An 18,184-nucleotide genomic window follows, 5' to 3' on the forward strand; every position below is an offset into this window, starting at 1 on the left:
ATTCTTCATGGTGGCAAAGACAGAGAAGAGGGTGCTGTTCTAAGGCGTGGTGTTTTGGCTTTATCAAGCTGGTTGGGTGTGGTTTTTCCGCTTCTACGCGTTGCTACGGTTCCTCGTGAGCTTTTTACCTTTTTGAGTTTTGCCTTTGTTTTATTTTGTGGCTTTACGTATTGGTGTTTTGGGGTACGGAAGTTCTGTACTCCTGCGTGTACATTCAGGTCAAAGGTGTGTTTGTTATGAATATAACATGTGTGAAGGCACCGTAGCGCACGCAGTTCGCATGAACGGGTGTGATTTTTCGTAGGTGCTTTTTTTTTTAGTTTACAGGCTGAAAGGAACTCTTTGTGGGTGGTTCGTGCTGCGTAGGCCAAGGCCGTGGTGCACACACTTCCAAAAGCTAGGGAGAAACTGCCTGTACCGTGGTCCGGCTTCGTTTCCGTATGTAACATGTTTAGGCTACGCGAGGAAACAGCTTTGAATTTTACACATGTTCTATTCCCTGCAAATCAGAACCGCAGTCAGACCTGAATCTTGGCCGGAAGCCTTGTGATCCAACCAGAAACCTACAATAGACAGTCTTGGGAGTGAAAGGTGACCAGTTTCTCCTCTTGTGAGAGGCTGCAACGAGGCTGCCTTGCTGCGTCCTACTCTTTAAATACCTAACCTTGCCTAAGACTTCATTTTTTAAGCGTTAGTTTCCTTGTTTGGTGTCTGTCTTGCTTTTACGCCTTAAAGCCGTTACTAGCCAATCCCAGAGACACCACCCACTCATCCTTCCCACCCCAAAGCAGCTTTTTCTATTTCTGGCTTTGGTTTTCCCTTCCTTCCATCTCTTCTCTCAGGCTCTTTCTTGATACCTTTTATAGACACGAAAACACTAGCTCTCTCTCAGCCTCCAGTTTGCACCTGACACGCTTCAGTCGTGTGGCAAATTAGGAAACTTCCTTAATAAGAGGGCAGCAAGAATTGTAAGTAACTTTTTTTTTTTTTTTTTTCTTTTTTAGCTCTCAAGTAAGTAATTTTAGATTTTCCCTGTCTGAAAATGCAGTTGCGGTGGTATATCCAACTCCGGTTTATAAGAAAACCAACCAGGTCCAGTGTTGACAGTCGTGCACATTTTGCCAATTCCCAGGATGTCTTCTTAACTTGCTCACTTCTGATCCACAGTTGTCCTGGCAAATAGAAACTACTTGGCCAAAAACAAACGGCAGGGCCATGGCGGGAAGAACCATCAAGCCTCCCTGGTGGCTACCTCAGGAACAGCATTCAGAAGCTGCTGAGACCACTGGAGAGACTAGGAGCAGGAGTTGAGTTGGAGGTAGGGAGTAGAGTTGGGGAAGGGGTTGTATGCAAACAAGGGCAGGTCCAAAGAAGACTAAAAAAGTACACTGGAATGCGTCTCGAGTATTGAGGACACTGAAAGTAGAAGTCGTAGGTCCTACAGACTGACCTAGTTTGATGAAGAGCCCTGAATTTCTCTCCAACAGTGGGATAAACAAATACAAAATATCTGAACCAAGACTGAAGTCAACTTGCAGTGCCTTACTGATGAGAAAACTTGGGTTTCTAGAGTGCTTAACAGATTTCCCCCGTCTCCGTTGTCAGCACTGTTATGCTCCCTGACGGAGGAGTTTCTGAGCAGACAGCAATGACCGATACCAGTGCTTGGATATTGGTTGCCAAGCCTATCAAACACCGAGGTTATTACGAAGACGTTAGGTTCAGTCTGTGGTGAGGAGCACCACCTCTGGGAGGCCTCCCTTCCAGTCCTGGCTCCACCACTTGCCTTTTGTTTGACATTCAACCAACCCCTTCTATTGCTAGGCCAATTTTGCAAGAAAAATATGAAAATAATAATATTAAGCAACTCATAGAGAAATTATTGCATAGAATACGTGAGATAACCTAATAGCACACCTAGCATAGTGTACGGTTTATAGTAAATACGTCCTAATAGGAAACTACCCAAGAGCAGCTTTTTAACCCTTAATTACGAAGTGTAAAGTGTATAGACTTCTGCTTCACACTTTTTGTAACATTTGAGTGAATCTTGTATTTGTGAGTGTAACATCCATTCACGAAATAAATTAGTATTAAAAAATTAAAAATTTTAAATGGAATTTATACAACACGTGCCCACCAAGGGACTTGTTTATAGCAACTTTGTTTATAGCAGTCCCCCAAACTGGAAACATATCAAATGCCCATCAAGAGCTGAATGGATGGGGGGGTGCCTGGGTGGCTCAGTCAGTTAAGTGTCTGACTTTGGCTCAGGTCATGATCTCGCAGTTCCTAAGTTCAAGGCCCCCACATCCGGCTCTGAGCAGAGCAGATGAGCAGAATGGATGTTCTTCCGGATCGGAAGATTCGGTGTCTCCCTCTGTCTCGGCCCCTCCCCTGCTTGCACTCAGTCTCTCTCTCTCTCTCAAAAGAAATAAATGTTAAAATAATTTTTGGAAAAAAAGATGAGTGGCTATAATTGTGGTATATTCATTCAAAAAAAATACTACTCTTCAATGGAATGGAACAGATTCCTGATATGTGGCAACAATAAAGATGAACCTCAAAAACAGCATGTTGAGTGATAAAAAGAATACATACTTGTTGCGACCGGCATGACAAACACCGAGATCAGGGTCCTGAGGGTAGGGGAATGTAAGAAAAAAAGAGAGAAGAGAAGACAGTTTGGGAACAGGAGGGTCCCATGGGCTGATGGCCCAAGTGACGGCTTTATTGTTGCTGTACACAATCTTTTATAATATAAGACTCTTATGGATCAGGTCATTCTAAGAATAAACTGGTTTCACATGATCACTGCCAGCCAGAACTTTTAGTTCTGTGTACCTTGTGAACTTTCTGAACGGGTCACAAGACCTTGTTGATAGATTGCTAGCAAAACACAGTTCCCATGTATGTTTCTATTTGACTCGGCGTAGAAAAAGGGGAGGTAACATTACTGCCAACACCCGCAGACCACAGGCTTCAGGAATTAACTTTCTCAGCCTTGACAAGGCTTTCGTATGCCCTTGAAAGTGGGGGAATGGGAGGGGGAACCACCGGGTTGGCTGAGTCAACAGGGAACCATTGCTCGACCCGGTCTCAGCCTGGCACCGGGGCCCGGCCTCCCACACATACTCTGTGGTTCCATCCATGTCAGTGTCTAGAACAGGCAAAACTAAGCCATAGTGACAAAACTAGATCATTGATTGCCTGGGACATGAGGTGGTGTGGGGGATTGGCTGCAAACAGGCACAAGAAGACATTTTGGAGCAATAGAAATGTTCTTTGCTCTTGAACAGGGTAGTGGTTGCCTGGGTACATCCAACCTGTCAAAACTCATCAAACTTGAAATGGATCCATTGTATTATTTACAAATTACACCTTAAGACATTTGGTTTTAAAAACAAATCATTCCAATTTTAGTGTCTGAAGTGTAATTAATTAGTATTAATTAGCCTTGGAAAGTTCTTTTAGAAAACTGTCACTCATGTAGTGAACAATCCCACCATATTTGTTTTGTATCTTTTTCTTCCGTGAAATTCATGCCCTATTAAACTCAATATTTTCAAATAAAAATAGGCTCTATAAGAGCTCAGTTTTTTATAAAAGAATATTTGTAAATATATCCTCCCTATAGATTTATCAAATATGACTCCATTAGTAATTACCTAATGCATACAAAATTATTTTTTATTTTAAGCTGTTTCAAAATTTTACATATACGTATTTTGTACATCATTTGCATTTTACCATTTGTGTAATTTTACCATGTATAGCTTTTGCAAAAAATTTAGAACAACTTAAAAATAGATTTGAAGAAAAATATGTAAAGATGTTAGAAGTAGTTAATTCCAGCTGGTGGGATACGGATGAATGCTTATCTTCTTCTGTTTGTTTGTTTGTTTGATGCCCGAGGTGGGGCTTGATCTCAAGACCCTGAGACCAAGAGTCGCATGCTCTATGGACTAAGCCAGCCAGGCGCCCCTATTTTTCATAGTTTTAAACTTAAAAAATGAATGTCCTGGAAGTGAAAGAACAGAATAGATACGAAAGAGGTGTGGGGTAGGTGAGAGGAAAACATAAAGGGGAGGGAAAACCTGGTTCTGGCAGGAAGTGTGTTTAAGTTGGAGAGTTTGAGGGAGCACTTGTGGGCATAAGAAGGGTTTGCGGGAGGCAGTGGGGTCATAAGGATGTTCGGATAGTTTTATGCCTGTTGCATGGTTCCTCCTAGGTGTTTTTTCAAAAGAATTTATATAGACTTAAATTTCTTGTCCAGCATTTTTAGCGGTTTTTAAAAGTAGGAAGAGTATAAACATTGTGGTTCTCAGCCTATCTTCTGGAGCCAGGATGTCTTCAGTCCAAATTCCTGCTTTCCAATCCCACTCACTGGCTGAGTGACTGGACAGGTTGCTTAATCTTTCCGGATCTCAGTTTTCTTACATGGAAAATGAGGACAGTGATATGAGGTGGGTCTGTTGAAAGGATTCAATGGTTGACTATGCCTGGGACAGGGTATCACCAATATCCCCTCAAGATCTCCACACCTCCTCCTAACCTCTTGCCCACGGCTACGCTATATGATGTCTAAATATGTGCAGCTGTGCAGCAGCATTATATTAAAAGTGTTTTGTTCTTGGGGTGCCTGGGTGGCTCAGTCGGTTAAGTGTCTGTCTTCAGCTCGGGTCATGATCTTGCAGTTCTGAGTGAGCCCAGCGTCAGGCTCTGTGCTGACAGCTCAGAGCCAGGAGCCTACTCCAGATCTGTGTCTCCCTTTCTCTCTGCCCCTCACCTGCAGGCACTGTGTCTCTCTCTCAAAAATGAATAAATATTAAAGGAATTTTATTTTAAAAAAGTGTTTTTTTATTTTGCTCTTAATTAGAAATGCTCTAGGCTAAAATGATACATTAATTAACTCAATTTAATATCATTGGAAGAATGTAAAGATAACAGTAGATCTTAAAATTGCAAATTGACCTCAACATAATGGAGAAATGAATGTGGAATATAAGAATATAAAATACCTAAAAACTTTTACCCCAAAATATTGTAAGAATAATTAAGTCACTATGAGTTCCAGACTTCTAAGACTTACTCTCCATTTACAAATCTTATATGATCTCTTTAATGTACTGAAACACATAATTTCATATTGTATAAACTCCTTAAATACTATTGGAATTGAAGTGCGCTTATTGGGCCAGTAAAACCAATATAGGAAATTTAGGTGGCTAAGTGTCACCAGGAATTTGAAGAGAAAATAAATCCAAGACCTGTATAAACTAGAATATATCTACCAATATTTTCTATATTATTAGAAAACCTGGAAGACAACATAAAACAGTTTTAGGCCACAACTATTAAACCAGTCGGATGCACACAAAAAGTCCTCTTTAGAAATATGACATGATATAAACATGTTCTATGCCATTATATGTAAATTATTAAAATCCTTTAAAGTGTTTAAACGTATTCGAGATTCATCCTTACTATCCACTTGATGTTTTCCCCTTGTACCTGAGTGCACGGAGAGCAATTTATCTACATCTAAACAGGGTTTTTTGTTTGTCTGTTTTCCCGGGTTACAGATTCAGCAAGAAAGGAAGTAGGAGGGGTGCCTGGCTGGCTCAATCCGTAGAGCATGGGACTCTTGATCTTTAAAAAAAAGAAAGAAAAGAAAGAGAAGGAAGGGCAGAGGCAGAGAAAGAAAAGGGTGAGGGGGACAAAACCCCATCAATAGCGTCCTTGCACGCCCCCCTTGGGTCCTGGAAATAGAAGTTCAGTCACTACCCCACTTGGGGAAGGGGCTCAACTGAATACACACCACAAATCAGGTTGCCTGTGTCTGCTTGGACTCAGAGTGGAGCCAGGACAAGCTCAAGGACAGGACGAGATAAGACCAAGCACCATTATCACAGGGCAGCCACCTACCTGACAGTGCCAAGGCAGACAATCCTGGAAAGCTCTTGAAAACTTCCCCTTCCCCTTGAAGATTTTCCCACCCGCTCCCCCTCATCCTCCCACCACGGGGAAAGGATTCTTCACCTTCTGTTGGGCCAGGACCCTTGAAGATCCCTGCAGGGCAGGAGAGCCTGGAGGGCAGGAGGATCCAGGGGGCAGCAGCTGCACTTCCCTGAAGGGTCTCTCCCCGGGTGGGGGGTTCTAGAGCTCAGGCTCACCCTAGATCCACTGCCCACCAAAGCCACCAGGAGGAGTCCGGAGGGCAGCCGGTGCTGGGGCACGACAACCTGGACGTGTTCCTACAAGCACAGGGCACGCCTGGCCTGCCCTATCCAGGAGAGCCGAAGAACCGCCTGCCTGCCTGAAGCTTCTCTACAGCCTGAAGGGAACAGGTGTCTGCTTCCTGAAGGAACAGGAGGGCTCTCCTCCAGAGGACAAAGCCCTCTCCTGGCCCTGGAGGAAAGGTCCTGCAGAGGCTGGTTTTGCGGGACACTGCCCAAGGCAAAGGAGCAACTGCAGACCAAACAATCATCTGGAGATGACTGCACAAGTCCTGTCTGTACATGTGGAGCGAGAATGAGAAAGCAAATGTGGGGAAATGTTAACTGGTGCACCTGGGTGAGGGATATAGGATGTGACCATTCTGGCAACTGTTTTGGTATGTTTCAAAGTTTGTTTGTTTGTTTGAAAGGAGTGACAAAGTCAAGTCCCAGGTTCTCTTTAGAGGAAAACGCTTGAAGTGAGACCTTGGGTTTCTGAGGTGAATGGAAGGGAGCCGCTGGCCTGGCTTCTCATCCCAGCTCTTCTCTCCCAGCCTGGCCATTACAAGGACCCGGACTCCTGACCTCCCGTATTTTAGGGGCTCAGTGCACAGCCACTTCTGCAAGCGTCCCTGGGTGCACACCAGACTTTGGGGGATGAAAAGGCAAATCCTAAGTATGGAGACAGCGCCACAAAGTCTCCTGGATTGGAATCGAACCTGAGCAGTAGTGGTGAAAAATCCAAATCCCATCCCACCGATCCGATCCCGGGGAATCCACCCACACAGGATCCCTGCTTCGGCCCCTGCAGATGAAAACCCTGAAAGTCAAGGTGACATTTCCCAGGCGGACAGAGCACAAGCGGAGGCGATTCCCAGCGGCGCGGGTCTGAATGCAGCCGCACAAGGCTCCCAGCCCTTGCCCTGCTGCTCACCACCTCTTCCAGCCTCAGCGACCCCTTGGGCCCTGACCACAAGGTGACTGGCCTGTGCCACACTCTAGTCTAGCTGGAGCCGTGTGTGTTGCAGAGCCAAGGCCGTGCTCTCTTTCTGATCCTACTTTCCTGATGGGTAAGGTGAGGACTCGGCTCTCAGCGGGGGGGGGGGGGGGGGGAGGGGCGGAGTCCCTCTACTTGGCGACTTCCGAAGTAGCTCCAGAGCTGTCCTGATGACGGCACGGGGACGGGCTCCTTTGGTGTCCCCATGGGCTCATTAGGTGGAGCCTGAAACTCCTCACCTACGTGTCTTTGGCCCGGGTCCCAGGTGCAGCTGGTTTGTGTTCTTTGCCTTAGTCAGGCAAATAAATACACCTGTTGCGCAAGTGTGCCGCCCAGGGAAGAACGTGGTGCTTTTCAGAGCCACGGTCGCTGTGAGCCCGTCGGGCAGACGGAGGCGCCAGATGAGCAGGTCAGCGGATGCGTGGAAGTAAAGGTAACCTGCAGTGGGCCTCGTCCTGCGTGCCCTTGTTGGAGTAACTAATTGGGTGTGGCCCGCTCTCCAAGGTGACTGGGAGCAGACACACAGCGGCCAGGCCTGGTGGTCGAGTGCTGAGAAGGCTTTCAGGTGGCGGTGGGACTCCGGCCGTGGTTCTTTTTGCATTTTAAAGGACAATAGATGGGGGGTGGGGGTGGGGCGGTAGTGGTAAAAGGAAGCTGTTTCCGCCCGGTTTCGAACCGGGGACCTTTCGCGTGTGAGGCGAACGTGATAACCACTACACTACGGAAACGAGGCAGGCAGCCGGGCCTCCGGCTCTAACCCCCAAAAGCGGCATTTCGGCCACAACTATGGGGCCGCCGACTTCGCTTGAACCGCCCAAGGCCCTGGAAACAGCCACGACCCTGCGAGCGAGGAGCCCGCGCCCCCGAAGCGGCCCTGGCAAAGGACCCCGTGCCTACCACCCCCCCCCCGCCCCCCAGGACGGGACACTGGCGCCCTCAGCAGCCTGGCCTTGGGAACCGCAACCAACGCAGTGTCCGCCTGCAGTACGGGGGGGGGGGGGGGGGGGGGGGGGCCGGGCAGACGTCGGGTGCGCGCTCTTCCTCCGCCAACACTTTGGCTCTGCGACGCGCCGCGACCCTCCTGGAAGTGGGGTCCTTCTGATTCCTGCTGCCGTCGCTTATTCTACCTGGCTCATTTAGTTCAATATTTTAATCACACTTTCGTCTTTTAGCAGGTTCAGTAACAGAGGTTGACATCTTAGGGCATTTGTCTGTTTGAAAATGTCAAATATCCAACATAGACCAAACCATGTTTTCTGGCCTGTAGTAAATACACTTGATCAGGCGACCAGGCCAAATATAAACCACAAGAGTTTCAGGATATGCCAGAAGGTGGAGGACCCAGGGACGCTCCGTGCATATTTTGTGATCACAGGATTTCTCCTCATAGGTCTTAGATTCTTTTTTAGGGGCAGTTTTATTTCAACTTTTGCAACACCCCAACCTTTTTGTTTGCCTCTTTAGTTTCCGTACTGACCAGGTCTTACAGTGTGAATTTCAGCAGAGGCAGGGATAGTTTTCAGAGAAAAGTAATGTCTGAAACATTTTCAGGTTTGCCTCTGTTAAAGAACAAAAATTCTACTGAGTAATTTGATCTAATGGCTTTATTAGACACCCCACCGAGGTGGTTGGCCTTTTTCAACTTTGGCCCAAACTGGAGACCAGAACAGGAATGGACCATATCATTCTGGTAAGTGACTGGATGGCCAGCTCCTAGAGGAGGCAGACTTTATGGTAGCTTTAGATCAGGAAATTTAATGCCATTATTCCCTTTCTTTCCCTCCTTGATCTAGCTTCCTCTTTCTCCGCCCAGTTAGAGAAGATTCATCATTTTTCTGTTTTGTGGGATTTGGGGGTCCCATCAAGACAGAAGAGAGGGAGCGGGTGCCATTTCCTCTACAGGAGTGTGAATGGCTGCAGTCAGTGAGGAAACCACAAGCTCACTCCATGCACACTCGCACCTCTCCGGGTCCTTCCAAACTCCGCCAAGGCTCCACCTGTCGCTTCCCTGCAGGTTGAACAGGAACGTGTGGGGCTCCTGACTCTGCTACAGGAGAGGAGGTGCACACAGGACACAGGCCAGTAAGAGAGTGAAGTTGGGGGCAGAGCCAAAGACAAGCCACCCCTGATGAGGGAGCAAAAGGCAAACTGACAGGCTGAAAACATCTCCCCCCCTCCCCCCCATGTAGGACATGTGTGATACTCCTGGGCACTCCTGGCTGCCCAAGAACAAAGGAAAGGGGGAAATCCAATGGTTAACTGATAGAGATCATAGTCCTGCAGGACCTAAGTCTCCATCACCCCTGCATAGAGATGGGGGGAACAAAGGCAGAAGGAAATGGCAGATAGAACTGTTTCCTTAAACCCTGCAGCCCATTGACAAATACTTGAGGCCAACAGAGTAAGTTTCTCTAGGAACCCCCTGTTGTCTTAATGCTAATGCTTTGGTAGAGGGAAAACAACCCTAGCTTGACAATAGCCAGGCCTCCACTATCCTGTGAGTCTAATTTAGCATATGAAAATCTCACTGGAAACTTCCCCTGGACTTTACCTCCCCCAACCCCATAGTATATAACCAGTCTCTCCTCATGGCCTCATGGTCCCTGGGCAGCTCTTTCTGCCCATGGCTGTTGTCCCCGTGCTTCAATAAATTCACCTTGTTGCATCAAAGACGGCTTCAAGAATTCTTTCTTGGCCATCGGCTCCGGACCCCACGAACCCCACTATCACCCAAAACCTCATCACCTCCACCGATGAGATAACAAAAGGCAAGCTGAGGGGAAAGGCAAAGTGACACCCTACATACCCCACCTCCATTCCTCAAGCACTAATATCTGCCCAGGAACAAAGAAAAGACAATGGTCAACCCCTAAAGATCAAAAGATCACAGTCATGCAGGATATGAAACTCCATCAGTGTGTCACTGTCTTTGTTACAGAGCCAGGAGATCTTGGAGGATTGGAGATTTATTTACATCAGTGGGCTCAGGGGAGACGGTCTCTCCAAAGATCTGAGCCCCGAGCATAAGCATGGGGGCAATCTATAGCCTGCTGCTTCCGCATTGGTGGCAATTTGGCATGCGGCAAGTGGGGCAGGAAGAAGATCCCGGAAGGAGAGTCTTCGGGGCAGGGACTGGAATTCCCTATCAGTCCTGTCGGTGTTGTAGGTCGCGATCGCTTATGAACTCCAGACAGCAAAAACAGGATCAAAACAAGTTTATTGCAGCCGGGCCAGACAGAGAAATACAACAGGTCCCAAAAGTCTGGCCCCAAACAAGCTTTGGGAATGTCTTATAAAGGCTGTATTGACCACTCGGGTTGCAAAGGGTGGCAGTTTGAAAGGGCGGGCACCAATCACACAATGTTGTAGGTCTTTAAAATATAAGGTGGGCACCAATCACACAGTCCTGAAGAATTTTAAAATATAACTTGTTGACTCTAGCTAGTTGAATGCTGAATCATATTGTTTATAATATTAGTTTTCTATCTAATTCGAACAGAATGCGGTGCCCGAGAATGGGGAAGGGTGGTTACGCCAAGCAGGTGTACAGAAGCTCAAACAAGCAGTTAAGAGGGAGTTTTATCTCCCAGTAACTTAAGCAAATGTGGTTTTAAGCAGAACTAATATTTAGGGAACAGGAGCAGCACTTCTATGAAAGCCCAAAACAAACACTGGTTCAGCATCTCATACGCTGGGGTCCTTCTAAGCTTACATAGGTCATAGTTTACTCTTGGGCTACAGGAAGCTAGCTGTGTTTACCCTTTACAGTTGGCCGTCCTATAACATAATTTTTCCCTGTCAAGGTCAGGGTTTGTTTTTTTCCCCATCATCTTAATGATTTACAAGAAAAGCACAATGTTAATAATCGCCAGACCTCCAGGAACCTTATACACTCAATTTCCTGGAGCCCTAATGTCACCTTCATCTCCATAGGATAGAAAACTCTATATATAATCAGTCACTCCTCACAATCTCAATGCAGCTCTTTCTGCCCATAGGTCCTGTCCCAATGTTTTAATAAAACCACCTTTTTGCATTGAAAATGTCTGAAGAATTCTTTCTTGACTGTTCGCTCTTGACCCAAGCATCAGATCACATCACCCAACCATCTTGAGACTGTCTGGAACCTAAGACCTTGAGTGAGCCAAGGATCGCTTGTTTAAATCGATCTCCCCACTTTTATCAAGAGAATTGTTTGACCTATTCAGAAATCAAGAAAGAGGAGGAACGTGTAGATCAACATCCATACTTGATGAATTAATTCCTGACTAATTAATTAGATGTGGAAAACACAAATTCCTGACTAACTAGATGTGGGGGTTGAGCACTACATTGGAGTCAAAAAGAACTCTCTTAAGGTTTTTTGCTCTGAGCATTGGAAGCCTGGAAACAAAGGATTCCAACTGAGATGGAAACAATGTAAGTCTCAAAATGTTTTGGGGGGAGGGGGGCGACAATCCGAGTTCTGATCAGGGCCTTGCTTAAAAGAGATCTCTGACAAGGGGGCCTCAGGCAGGCTGAGGGCAAAATACAAGCTAGCACGCTAACACATCCCATGGGATGTGTGTGACATTCCTCAGGCACTCCTGGCTGCCCCAGGACAAAGGAAAGGAAAGAAAACAAATGGCCAGCTGATAGAGATCACAGTCATACAGGACTTGGGTCTCCATCTGTTTGCAAATATCTCAGTAAATTACAAGAAAAAGGTAATCTTATCAACAGCCTAATGTCTAGAAACCTAGAGACTCAGTTTCCTGGAGCCCCAACATCACCTCTCCACAGTGATATGGGGAACAAAGGCAGAAGGAAATGGCAGGAAATTAAGTCTCCTTATAACCTGCAGTCCATTGACTGATACTTGAGGCCAGCAGAGTAAAATGTTTCCCAGGAACTCCCCACTGTCTTAATGCTAATGCTTTGCTATAGGGAAAAACCACCTTAGCTGGACAATAGCAAGGCCTCAGGTATCTCCGGAGTCCTCTTTAGCACAGCAAAGTCCCTCTGGAGGCCTCCCTTTTGACTCTACCTTCCCTAACTCCATAGTATAAAACCAATCATTCTTCATAACGCAGCACAGCTCTTTCTACCCACGGGTTGTCCCATGCTTTAATAAAATCACTTTTTGCACCAAAGACATCTTCAAGAATTCTTTTTTGGTTTTCAGCTCTGGACCCCCCCCCCCCCATCACCCTAAAACCTCACCATCCTGTTGTTGTCATTGACCCCAGGTCTCAGTGCTTAGCCCCTCCTCACCTTGGGAGCCTCCCATGCAGCCCCCTCACAGCAACCTGATCTCTCACGCATGTCTCTAGGAAAAGGCGCATCTCCAGGTCAGTTCTGAACTTGTAGTCTTAGAGGCACAAATTCCCTGTGACTTGGTCACCTGGCTGCCTAGGTGGCCATTACTTGGGGGACAGGGCACCCCATGTGTAGCCTGTGGGCTTGCCTTTTAGGAAAATTTGGAGGGTAGGACCTAAAAGGTCCATCCCTGGAAGGAAGGAAGGATAGGGAGACTGAAAACAACTAGAGTAGCATTCCAATAGAGCTATCATCAGAGGGCAGGAAAAAGAGGTCACCAACCAGTTCCCTGGTGGTCTAGTGGTTAGGATTTGGCGCTTTCACCGCCACGGCCCGGGTTCGATTCCCGGTCAGGGAATGTGTTTTCATCAAAAGCCTCAGCACACAAGACCATTCTTTGGGTGCAAAGGTGTGTGGTGGTGTACCACAAAGCTGAAATGCCAGAAGGATCTGGTGTCTCTGAAATTGAATGATGAAGGAAGAAAAGTGATGGTGGTCTACTCTGATCCCTTCCCAAAGGTGTGACTGTACCCACTTAGCTCCTCTTACATGTACCCCCTAATTTATCTTCCTCTATACACCCTGGTTTTTGTCATATCTCCTTTGCACACTTGGGGCAGGAGTGACTTTAGAGGTCATTTAAGCAGCTTGCCCAAGCTTAGACAGCCATGCAGAGATTCAAACCCAATATGCTAAGCTGCCATTTCTGACAGAATGAGTTAAGCTTTTGGTAATGGCTGCTAACTTTCTTCAGAGTAACTCTTGCAGATAGTATCTGTAAACTGGGGACAAAGTATGTTTCTAAAAGATTATCTGAAGGTGCTGGGGAGACTGAACAAAAGCGGGTAGACACAAAGAACTGTACATGGTGACTTTTCCATTTTGCAAAGTTTTGGCCAAGAGCACACCTTGGTCTGCCCTACTTGTGAAAGGGCGGGCCTACGCCGGCTGACTCCGTCTTGTTCTGTGTCCTTCACCAAGGCCACGCCTCCACCCCTTGAGTAACCTCCCGCTCACCCGTTCAAACTTCCTGGTCAAAACACGCCCAGCGACCTGCGTAACAGGACTCCGACCCTTCCCCAGCCAATCAGCTGAGGCCACAGCCATTACCTCACCAACTGCCCCTAGGCCCCAATAAAACCTTTGTCCTTTTGAAACTCGCTCTCTCTCCCTGGTATCTCACCGCTGCATTGGTGCAGGTAGGGGATTGAGCTCGAGCTAGCTCGAATAAAGGCTCTTTTGCTTTTGCATCGGACTCGGCTCCCTGGTGGTCTTTGGGGATCACGAATTCTGGGCATAACACTTGGATCAGCTAAATTCCAGCACAAAACCAAACTGTCTTACTGGATTAGAGGACAATGTTTGGGTAAGCATAGCACTTGAAAAATCAAGAGGTGGGGTGGAATCCCAGGGTGGGGGGTGGGGGGGGGGGAAGCCACTGAAGAGAAGCTCTAAGTTGTGTGTAAAAAATTCTGCCCACGTTTCTGGCTGACTCCTGCATAATGTGTGTCAGGCAGACTCCAAGTAGTTCAACTAAAGCTAAAGTGACAACTGAAATTTCATCTGTCATCCATTGCAAGGGAGAGAGTCTACAGTTTGATATGAACCAGGCCTGCTTTTATATAAATCCAGTGCTTTTCTAATACGTAACAATCTAGAATCTCTAGTGTACCATTCATGATATCCACAATACAACCCCAAATACTCTAATGAACGACACTGTTACTACTCTACCCATACTCAAGAAAAGACAATCATAGGAGACTGACCTAGAGATCACCCAAATGTTGAAAACAGGAGGCAAGAAATAGTAAGTCACAATTATAAATAACTATCTCAAGATTGTAAAGGAAAATATAAGCTTAATAAATGAAAAGTTAGAAAATATTACCAGGAAATAGAAATAGTAAATGAAGGACCAAATGTAAACTCTGAAATTGGAAAAAGTTCTCAAAAAACAATCACTGGATGGATTTAACTGCATAATGGAATGACAAAAATTTAATGAATCTCAAGAGAGAGAAACAGAAATCATCCTGATGAGGTTTTGAAATGGTGGTCGGATTCTTGAGAACCTCTTTGGTGCAAAGAGGTGATTTTAGGAGGCACCGGGGCGGCTTAGTCGGTTAAGGGTCAGACTTTGGCTCAGGGCATGATCTCGTGGTCTGTGGTGTGTGAGTTCAAGCCCCATGTTGTAAGGGTTAAATTGTAGCTTAGGGTTCAACTGTAGCTTAACCACTTTTTTCTGCTTCTGTAACACTTCATTGCTCCAGGGATTAAGAGATACGGGAAGAAGTGGCGCCAGATGCAGGGTCGAGAAGGTCAACCGGTTGCGCCTTAATGACAGAATGTCTAGAATAAACACCCACATCCTGGAACTTGTTCCTTTATGTTGTTCCCATATGCTAAGACAATGTGGTTGGGGCTATAAAAACTATACGCTGGCTGTTTGGGACCGCACTCTGATCAAGAGTGTTGGTCCCGATTGGTTGGCCTTGCCTCTCGTTGCAATAAACTTTGCTGTGACTGTCACTGGTGCCCATAGCATTCTGTTCCAAGAGTCGTGTGGATGCAACATTTGGTGCATTGGCCAGGAAAGTTAAAGGTCTGAAACAGGGCCCTTTCCTCGGATTGCTCCGCTGACCCCTGGGAGGAGGCTTGGGATTGGGAGAGGTAAGGAATTCTTGGGGTGCGCCATTTGAATGACTCAAGAGGGTCTGCCGTACCAGCTATAGACGCAGAGTCAGGGCTCCTACCAGGACGCCGGTGGACCCCATTTGGGTTGATTTTTTTTTTTTTGTCAAAAACGATCATATTTTCAGGTGGCTGCCATGGCCTACTGGCCTAGAGATCTCGAACTTGTGTTCTCTTCATGTCTTAATTGTTTTCTTCCTGTTGACTGTCTGTGTGTCCTTGTCAGTTTTGGCTATCTTTGTCATGGGTCAAAATCAGAGTACCCCCACCCCTCTGAGTCTCATACTAACCCATTTCCAGGACTGTAGGAGAGCTGCCCCCGTTTTCAGCTTCCACATCAAGAAGCTGGTCCTTTGAACTCTCTGTGAGGTAGAATGGACCAGCTTTCAGGTCGAATGGCCTCCGCAGAGGTCCTTTGACCTGACTTTGGTATATAAGATTCATGCTATTGTCTATTCCAGGCACGAAGACCAAGTCCCATATATTGAGGCATGGAGAACCCTCATCGAAAACCCTCCATATTGGCTAAAACCATTCCTTCCCTCTCGCCTCCCTAAGGTACAGGCTTTGCCGCTCACTGGCCGTCCACTTGAAGCTCAAAGTCCGAGTCTTGATGGGACTAAGTGGCCGTCCCCTCTACAATCTGCACCGGAGGAGGAAGAAGAAAGTTACCCCCTGCTGCCCTATAGTTCTCGCCCGGAGAATATGGGTCAGGATGCTTCAGACCGGGAGGCAAGCCTAAGTTGAGATACTCCCCTGAGCCCGTCTCACACCGGGTCAGGAACCTCCTTCCATCCCCCTCCCGCTGCCCTACCCCTTCGGCCCAGGGCCACCCCTGCAGGGTGATGTCCGACCCTTTATGACTTATGTACCCTTTTCCACTAGCGACCTTTATAATTGGAAGCTTCAAAACCCCCTGTTCTCAGAAGAACCCCAAGCATTAACTTCTCTCCTTGAAACTATATTTGTGACCCATCAGCCAACTTGGGATGACTGCCAGCAGCTCTTGCAGGTTCTCTTCACTACTGAGGAATGGGATAAGATCTGTCACGAGGCCCGGAAACTGGTGATGGGGCCAAATGGGCAACCCACTGAGGATCCCGCCTTACTCAAGGAAGTCTTTCCTTCCTCACACCCTGAAGATTGGGACCCAAACCTTCCTCACGGTAGGCGATCATTGACCCTATTTCGCCAGACTCTACTGGGAGGTCTCCAAGCGGCCGCCCACCAGCCCACAAACATGTCTAAGGTAACTAAAGTAGTTCAAGGAATTGAGGAGAGCCCCTCAGCCTTCTTAGAGAGGCTCATGGAGGCGTACCGTACCTTTACCCCTGTAGACCCTGAGGCACCTAAAACTAGATGGGCATTAAACCTGGCCTTTGTCTCATAGGCAGCCTCAGACATTCGAAAGAAATTACAAAAAATTAGATGGGGTTGAAGGAAAAAATTTATCTAAACTAGTTGAAATTGCCCCAAAAGTCTTTAACAACAGGGATTCTCAGAAAGAAAGACAAACAAAAAAGATGATGAAGGTGGTAGCAGCTGTCCTGGATGCCCGCAAGGGAAGGGGACCCAAAGCGACTAGAGAATTTCGGTCTGGACAAGAAAAAAAAGACACATAAAAGGTTAGAGCGCCACTAGGAAAAAACCAATGTGTGTATTGCAAGCAAGAGGGACATTGGAAAAAAGATTGCCCAACTTAGCCCAGTGCAAAACTCGGTCACCCCAGGCATCTATCATGGAAGTTGATTCCCACTGACAGGGCCGCAGCTCGGTGGCCCCTTCTGAGCCGTTGGTTACTGTTAATATAGAGGGCCAGCCTAAGACTTTCTTGGCGGATACTGGAGCAACCTTTTCCATACTAAAACAAGATCCTGGCCCCACCGGGTGAGGAGCAACCTTGGTACAGGGAGCGACTGGGTCTCCAACTTGTAAATGGACCACTGAACAAAAAGTGGATTTGGGCTGTAAGACTGTTACGCATTCTTTCTTAATCATGCCTGAATGCCCCTACCCTGGATTACTAGATAGGGACCTACTGCATAAACTAACGGCTTCTTTGAGATTCACTAAAGGGGGTATGCATGTTAAAGTTGGCCAGGATGGCCCAACAACAGTCATGGTGACTGTGCCACTTGGGGAAGAGGGCCTGCTCACTCCAGTGCCCAATGAAAGTGTCCATACAGTCGATCCCCTCCTTAAAAGCCTCCAGGCAGACTTCCCCTAGGTATGGGCCGAGACCAATCCACCTGGGCTGGCGATTCATCAAGCTCTGATAATAGTGGAAATTCAGGCGTCCGTGCTTCCAGTAAGACTGAAACAATATCCTATGTCCCGGGAGGCTAGGCGGGGAATCGCCGTTCACATCAAGAGTTTGTGCGACTCAGGCATTTTGATCCCATGCAAGTCACTGTGGAACACTCCGATTCTTCCTGTCCAGAAGCCTAACTCATCCGATTTCTGGCCAGTTCAGGATCTGAGAGCAGTAAATGCCAGGGTAATGGACATTCATCCCACTGTACCCAACCCTTATACTCTCCTTAGTTTGCTTCCCCCTTCTCAGGTGTATTATACAGTTCTGGACTTAAAAGATGCCTTCTTTGCCATCCCACTGGCCCCACAAAGCCAGCCACTGTTTGCATTTGAATGGACCGATCCTGAAGAGGGAGAAGCCAGACAGCTCACTTGGACGCGACTCCCCTAGGGATTCAAAAATTCTCCTACTCTTTTTAATGAAGCCTTGCACCAGAATTTAGAACCATTTCGAATCTCCAAACCGCAGGTAACTCTGTTGCAGTATGTTGATGATATCTTGCTGGCGGCCCCCCTCTCATTCAGAATGCCTGAGCACCACCAAGGGACTCTTAAATCTTCTACAAAAACTGGGGTACTGAGTGTCAGCCAAAAAAGCACAAATCTTGAGAGAGGAAGATGGCAGCATAGGAGGACGCTGGGTTCACCGCGTCCTGCTGATCAC

At 46.9% G+C, this 18,184-nt stretch overlaps 2 non-coding genes across 2 annotated transcripts; one reads left to right on the forward strand and one right to left on the reverse strand.

Annotated features, from left to right (window-relative positions):
• Positions 1-7,870: 7,870 nt before the first annotated feature.
• Positions 7,871-7,943, reverse strand: TRNAV-CAC. The gene has a single exon. It is a non-coding gene; the product is annotated as a tRNA-Val (tRNA).
• A 4,856-nt stretch (positions 7,944-12,799) lies between these two features.
• TRNAE-UUC lies at positions 12,800-12,871 on the forward strand. The gene has a single exon. It is a non-coding gene; the product is annotated as a tRNA-Glu (tRNA).
• The last annotated feature ends 5,313 nt before the right edge of the window (positions 12,872-18,184 follow it).

The sequence above is a fragment of the Panthera leo genome, chromosome C1, assembly GCF_018350215.1.
Source record: "Panthera leo isolate Ple1 chromosome C1, P.leo_Ple1_pat1.1, whole genome shotgun sequence".
Classification (NCBI taxonomy): Eukaryota; Metazoa; Chordata; class Mammalia; order Carnivora; family Felidae; genus Panthera; species Panthera leo.